This window comes from Lactuca serriola, chromosome 4, assembly GCF_051521515.1.
Source record: "Lactuca serriola cultivar US96UC23 chromosome 4, Lser_US96UC23_V15, whole genome shotgun sequence".
NCBI lineage: Eukaryota > Viridiplantae > Streptophyta > Magnoliopsida > Asterales > Asteraceae > Lactuca > Lactuca serriola.
The window spans coordinates 193,629,266-193,634,953 of NC_136411.1; the positions used below are offsets into that span (position 1 = coordinate 193,629,266).

Here is a 5,688-nt window from a genome sequence, read left to right on the forward strand (position 1 = left end):
AGTCAATTAATGAAATTGATATGCATTTATTGCAATTATTACATATAAATATTTAAATATTATGTGGAAATTAATAAAATGAAAAAACTACAAAATACCATGTGGCAAAAATTTAATTGAAAATAACCACAAAATATCATGTGACCAAATCAATGAGAATGTGACATATGACAAAAAGATTTTCGCTTATTAAGTTATATATATATATATATATATATATATATATATATATATATATATATATATATATATATATATATATATATATATATACTAGCCGTTTACCCGCGCCAAGCGACGGGTGGCAACAGACGACAACCAGAGAGCACGGGGTGATTAAAAGTTTATTTTCGGTGAAAAGTTATTTTAGACGATGATTTTCCTTTTGGGCGGGTAGGTGTGTTAAAAAAAGATAGTTAAGTTTGGCATCTCATTCAGTATTTCATAAATCTAAGTTTTTTTTATACGAATTTGGTATAATCGAATACCAAAATTTTATTAAATATATATGTAACCAATTTCAATATGACTTAAATTTTTGTGGCTTAACTTACACATCAACGTTTCTTGAAAAAAGAAAACCCCATATTGTATACATTATTGTGATTTTGGTTTTCCTTTAGCAGGTCTACAAATCTCTTTTAACCTGTAATGTCGTGCAAACAATTATGACACAAATGCCTTTCACAACACAATTAACATCTCTTATTTCAATCACATCCAACATTTTGACCAAATTGCTAAAAAAAATCTAAGAGATCCATTTGATTATACACCAAATTGAATTTATTATAATACCTTTTTAAAACCGGCCTCTCAAATCTATCCTTCATAATTAGATCTTCAAAAAGGACCTTGCATCAAATTAGGCAAACCTAAGAATAGACACCTTGTATAAGTAGAATGTCATTTCTAAAACATTCCACACCTTGTAAAATCTAATGATTCAAGCCATTTTTACACCATATCCACCTTCCATAACTTCAAACACGCTGAATCAAAACATCACCAAAATGAAAACTATACCTTTGTTAATCAACATAAGTATATCACCAAAATATATAGAAGCGGAAATCGATAAAACAAAACCAGAAAATAGAGAGGGGGTTCTTGCTGCAGAAGAACGCAGATGAAGGGTTAGAGAGTATACCTGAAGATTGCAAATCGATATCAGGTGGAGCGGTGGATTTTATAGACGAAAAGGGAGTTGAATGAGTCTCCTATATTTTAAGCAAAAAATTAAGGTGATAGCAATTTGAATGTTTGAATTAGTCTTTGACTTATCTAATTGTGTTGACCAAATACGATTTCCACTCTACCCTTGAGCAATCCATAATCTCGATGGATACTGCTAACAAAAACAACCCTGTTATTTTTGAAAAACTCCAAAAAAATACCATTTTGCCCTTTATCCATTTTTTGTACCAAAACATCCAGCCTCCTTTAAAAATGCGATGATATATTCTTCTTTTGCCTTTCTTTTTCCCTCTGTACCAATCCATAACAATAAAAACAAGAATAAACTTGTCATATTTAATAATAACCAAAAAAAAACCATTTTGCCTTTTGGAAAGATCTTAATCAATTTGCAGTTGTTCATCACAATTTAACTGCATGAATGATAAAATCATCAAATTATAATGATTTTAAGGGCAAAGAATTTATTTGCTGTTGCACTTCTGTAGAGATCCCAAGTTTTTTTTACAAATCAATCCATCTAAAGATTCACATTACGAAATCTAATCATCATTGCATTACTAACCAATACCTGAAACATAAATTAACAAAATGAAAAAAGAATAAGCTAGTTTTTTTTGAAATTAATACCCTTCTAAGTTCTTAAAACAAAGATGATAATTAGCAAAAGAATGACCAAAAAGATCTTGCTTCCATTTTTTATCTCTTGATAATGTGATCTGAAAGGAAGATATACCTTTAAGTTGAAATTTAAGGCTTGAAATCATAGGCTTTCTCCTATATCATGTCTGGAAAATATCAAGATCGAGAGTGTAAGAAACCAAAAGTCCAGATAAAATGTTCAAAAAACAAAACTTTTGGGGATTACCTAATAGAGAAGGGTATAGAGAAGGGTTTATGTAAGAACAAATAAAATATAGATATTCATCTCATGCTGCTCATCCCAATTTTATCATGCAGCAATAGAAACCTCGAAATCAAAATGTAACAAAGAGAAGTCACATTTTATCATTAATAAAAAAAGACTGATCTTCTGGATCTAAGTTTCAGGCTTCCATCAAAAAAAAATCTAACCATATTAGGTTTTAATGTCTGACTTGTATTCGTACAGCTTGTTGTGCACCACTTTCACAAAAACCACAATGATTAGTCAATCTAAAGCACAACACTGTCAGGTTATCAATTCAAATAAATAATGAAATATAGTTTAACAACTTACCTGTCCACTGAATGACCCCTAAACCTATTGTAATGCCACCATGCTGACACGTCATAGGAAAAATGTCTCATTGGCTGCAATGTGAACATCTTCCAATACTTTTTCAACTCTTGAACCGTCAATTTCATTTCAAGTTCACCAAAACTAAGTGGTCCTTTGTTCCCACAGATACAAGATCAATCTGTTGTCCATTAAAAGTCTGAAAAGTAAAAATTCAATTTTTAGTGTTATAATTCTTATTAAAATTGCATAAAAATTAACCATGAGATTTAGTCTGGTGTTATGATCCAGAAAAAAGAAAAAAAAACAAATCAATACAAGGAAGATGGGAAAAGTTGATTACCTTCAAATCGAAATCGAGAGTGATAGAAAGATAGAACCATAGGTTACCTTCAAATTGGAATCGAAAGAAAAATAGGGAAGATGGAAGGATGAGAGTAGTTGTGGTGGTGGTGGTTGCGTTAATTGGTGAAGAAGGTTGTGGTAGCAACTTCGATTAGGCTTCAATTGACGGTGGTGTTAAGAAATCTCAATGCCGAGCATCTTCGAGTGGATGCAAATGTTTGAACAAAATAAAAACACAGTGAGATAAATAAAAGATAAAGAAATTAAAAAAAAATTAAAATACATTTATGGATGATAAGAGACGGAACAGGCATTGATGTTGGGGGGTGCTTAGGTGGGGTGATGAGGTACGGGTAGTGATGGTAGCCGGTAATTAGGGTACCAAAGAGTGAACAAGCGAGATATGGAGAAAATCAAAGTACAAATATATGCAATAAAGATGAAAACCAAACCTAAAGAGATGGATATATTGGTGGCTGATGGAGATGAAACAGGCGATGGTGAGCAGTGGTGGTGGTGGTGGTGATGGTTGAGGCGGAGCAGCGAACGACGACGTGGTAGGAGGCCAAAGGTGGGTTTTTTTTAAAGAAGATGTAATCACTAGTATAAAGGTTGACGGCTAGGGTTTTTGGAGAGACTGATGCCAGATCAATGTGTTATGAGGGACTCAGGGAACTTCTATTTGAATGTGTCTTCAATTTTATATGAACAATGAACAGTAACTGCGATATACGGGGAGGTGTGCCGGTTGGAAAGGATGTATGGGTGAAGGATGGAGTGGAGTATTATAGGTGATGGCTTGCGAGATGGTATCCGATTGAAGTTACTTTAAGAACCTCCATCTCCAAAACCTTTTGCAAAACAAAAATTAAACAAAATCATTAGAAGAAGAAGTTACCGAAGAAGAGAGAACGACATAAGAGTTAAAAAACTGCAAAAGATAGGCAACGGTGGTGAAGATGTGTTCGTCTTCGACCAAGAAAGTTTAGAATTTTTGGGTTTTAAATAAGTGAGATGGAAATATGTTAATATAGCTCGTGTTTGAACTGTTCAAGTGGCTGAAAGTAAGGGTTGACCGATTCAAGTGGCTGAAAGTGAGGAATATTAATTCAAACGCAAACAATCCATGAATTATTATCTTGACTTTTTCAAATGTTGACCAAAAACCAGATTCAAGATTTTTAATGCATAAACTCATTGTACATATAGCATAAGGGCTTATATCCTCTTAAAATTCAACTTTTGACCAAATATGTATATTAAGGTATATATATATATATATATATATATATATATATATATATATATATATATATATAATATCGAATTGCTAGTGGTTGTATGGTTCTATACACAATATGTGATTCTACATTGATCCCTCATATCTATCTATCTCTCTCTCTCTCTCTCTCTCTCTCTCTCTCTATATATATATATATATATATATATATATATATATATATATATATATATATATATATATATCTATGGAAAGATCGTGACATAGTTTAATGTTTCACTAATTAAAATTACGAGAAATCTCTAAAAAAAATCCCAAAGTATTGTTCAAGTTTACGATTTAATCCTAAATTAATTTTTTTTACGAAAAAGTCCAAATTTTTTGTCCAATTTAGAATTTAGTCCTAAATTATTTTTTTAATGAAAAAAACCCAAAGTACCGGCTAATGTAATTAGACCAACCCATTTTTACCTGTTGAATAGATAAAGAAGGTAAACTGCAGGTAAACTGCGTAAGTGGCATGCCAATTTGTCCAGGCTGTTGACGTGGCGCTGATGTGGGTTGCCATGTCAGTTTGTATAATTTGTGTAAAGAAGGTGAATATGGGGGAAGAGGGTTTTGATACTCTATCATCTAGAACACAAAGTACGCCTCTTATGACTAAGCTAGAACAATTTTTATGCTTTAATTGTTGAAATTATGTATATAATACATTATTTCTCATCTTAAAAACATTAATAAATGTAGATAGGGAGACTGGAACTCAGGTTTTCCCATTCCTTGAACACACTTCCCACCACTTATATTACACCACTTTTATATATTTCTCCCTTTCCATTTATATATAATCTTTTATTTTCTAAACCTTATTATTATTACTTCATCCTTCTCATATTAATAGTCCATGTCTCTTTTTTGGTTTGTACCAAAATAATAAACTACTTCTAAAAATAAATATCACTTTTATTAAAGTACCCTCTTTATTAGTTCACGTACCATGGAATTAAATGCAACACATGGATAAAATTGTCAATTCATTTAATAAAGTTAGTGATAAATAATGTTTTCTTATTTTGTATGTTTTTTGTCTACGGAAAATAATTTTGGGACGGAGGCAGTACTATACTTACAATTAAGTCATAGATGGCTTGTCTACAAATTTTTTTCGTCATGGTAATGCTTCTTACTTTTTATTGGCTGGCTCATTTTTTACCATCTACTTTTGTTTTTATGTTTGGCTTCTGGCTTGAAGTTAAAAATGGTTGGCTTCCAGGTTGAAGTACAAAATGGGTAATGATTCTTCCAGTATCTTCTCATCGTTCTTTCTCCCATCGTCGCACATACCTTTTCTCACCCAGTGGCGGACCTATGTAGGGCCTTTGGGGTCCTGGGCCACTGCTCAATTTCCGGTACACAGTGTAAATTTTTTTTTTTTTTTGGTTTTTTCTATTAGGTGCACCCGCTTGAAGTACGAGGGACATCCCTACTAAAACAGTCTGCGTCCGCTACTGTTCTCACCGCTTCACTCCTTTCATCTTCCACCGTCACATCTATTTTAGTTCCACCTTTCTCATTACCCTCCATAAAGGCCGATTACCTCTGCAACTCATTTAAAAATCTTCGACCCTTTGACTGATTTCCACCTCACCCCTCCGATGACGACGTACGAATAATTCCCACCAGTCGC

At 32.6% G+C, this 5,688-nt stretch overlaps 1 long non-coding RNA gene across 3 annotated transcripts; it reads right to left on the reverse strand.

Moving 5' to 3' along the window:
• Positions 1–520: 520 nt before the first annotated feature.
• LOC145103103 (uncharacterized) lies at positions 521–3,739 on the reverse strand. 3 transcript variants are annotated; one of them, XR_013706362.1, is made up of 4 exons: positions 2,760–3,739; positions 2,066–2,615; positions 799–1,985; positions 521–646 (listed from the first exon to the last, which is right to left on the reverse strand). It is a non-coding gene; the product is annotated as an uncharacterized LOC145103103 (long non-coding RNA). The 3 variants fall into 3 exon arrangements; XR_013706363.1 differs by lacking the exon at positions 521–646 and having other exon boundaries at positions 662–1,985; positions 2,066–2,167; positions 2,272–2,615; XR_013706361.1 differs by lacking the exon at positions 521–646 and having other exon boundaries at positions 662–1,985.
• Between the last annotated feature and the right edge of the window lie 1,949 nt (positions 3,740–5,688).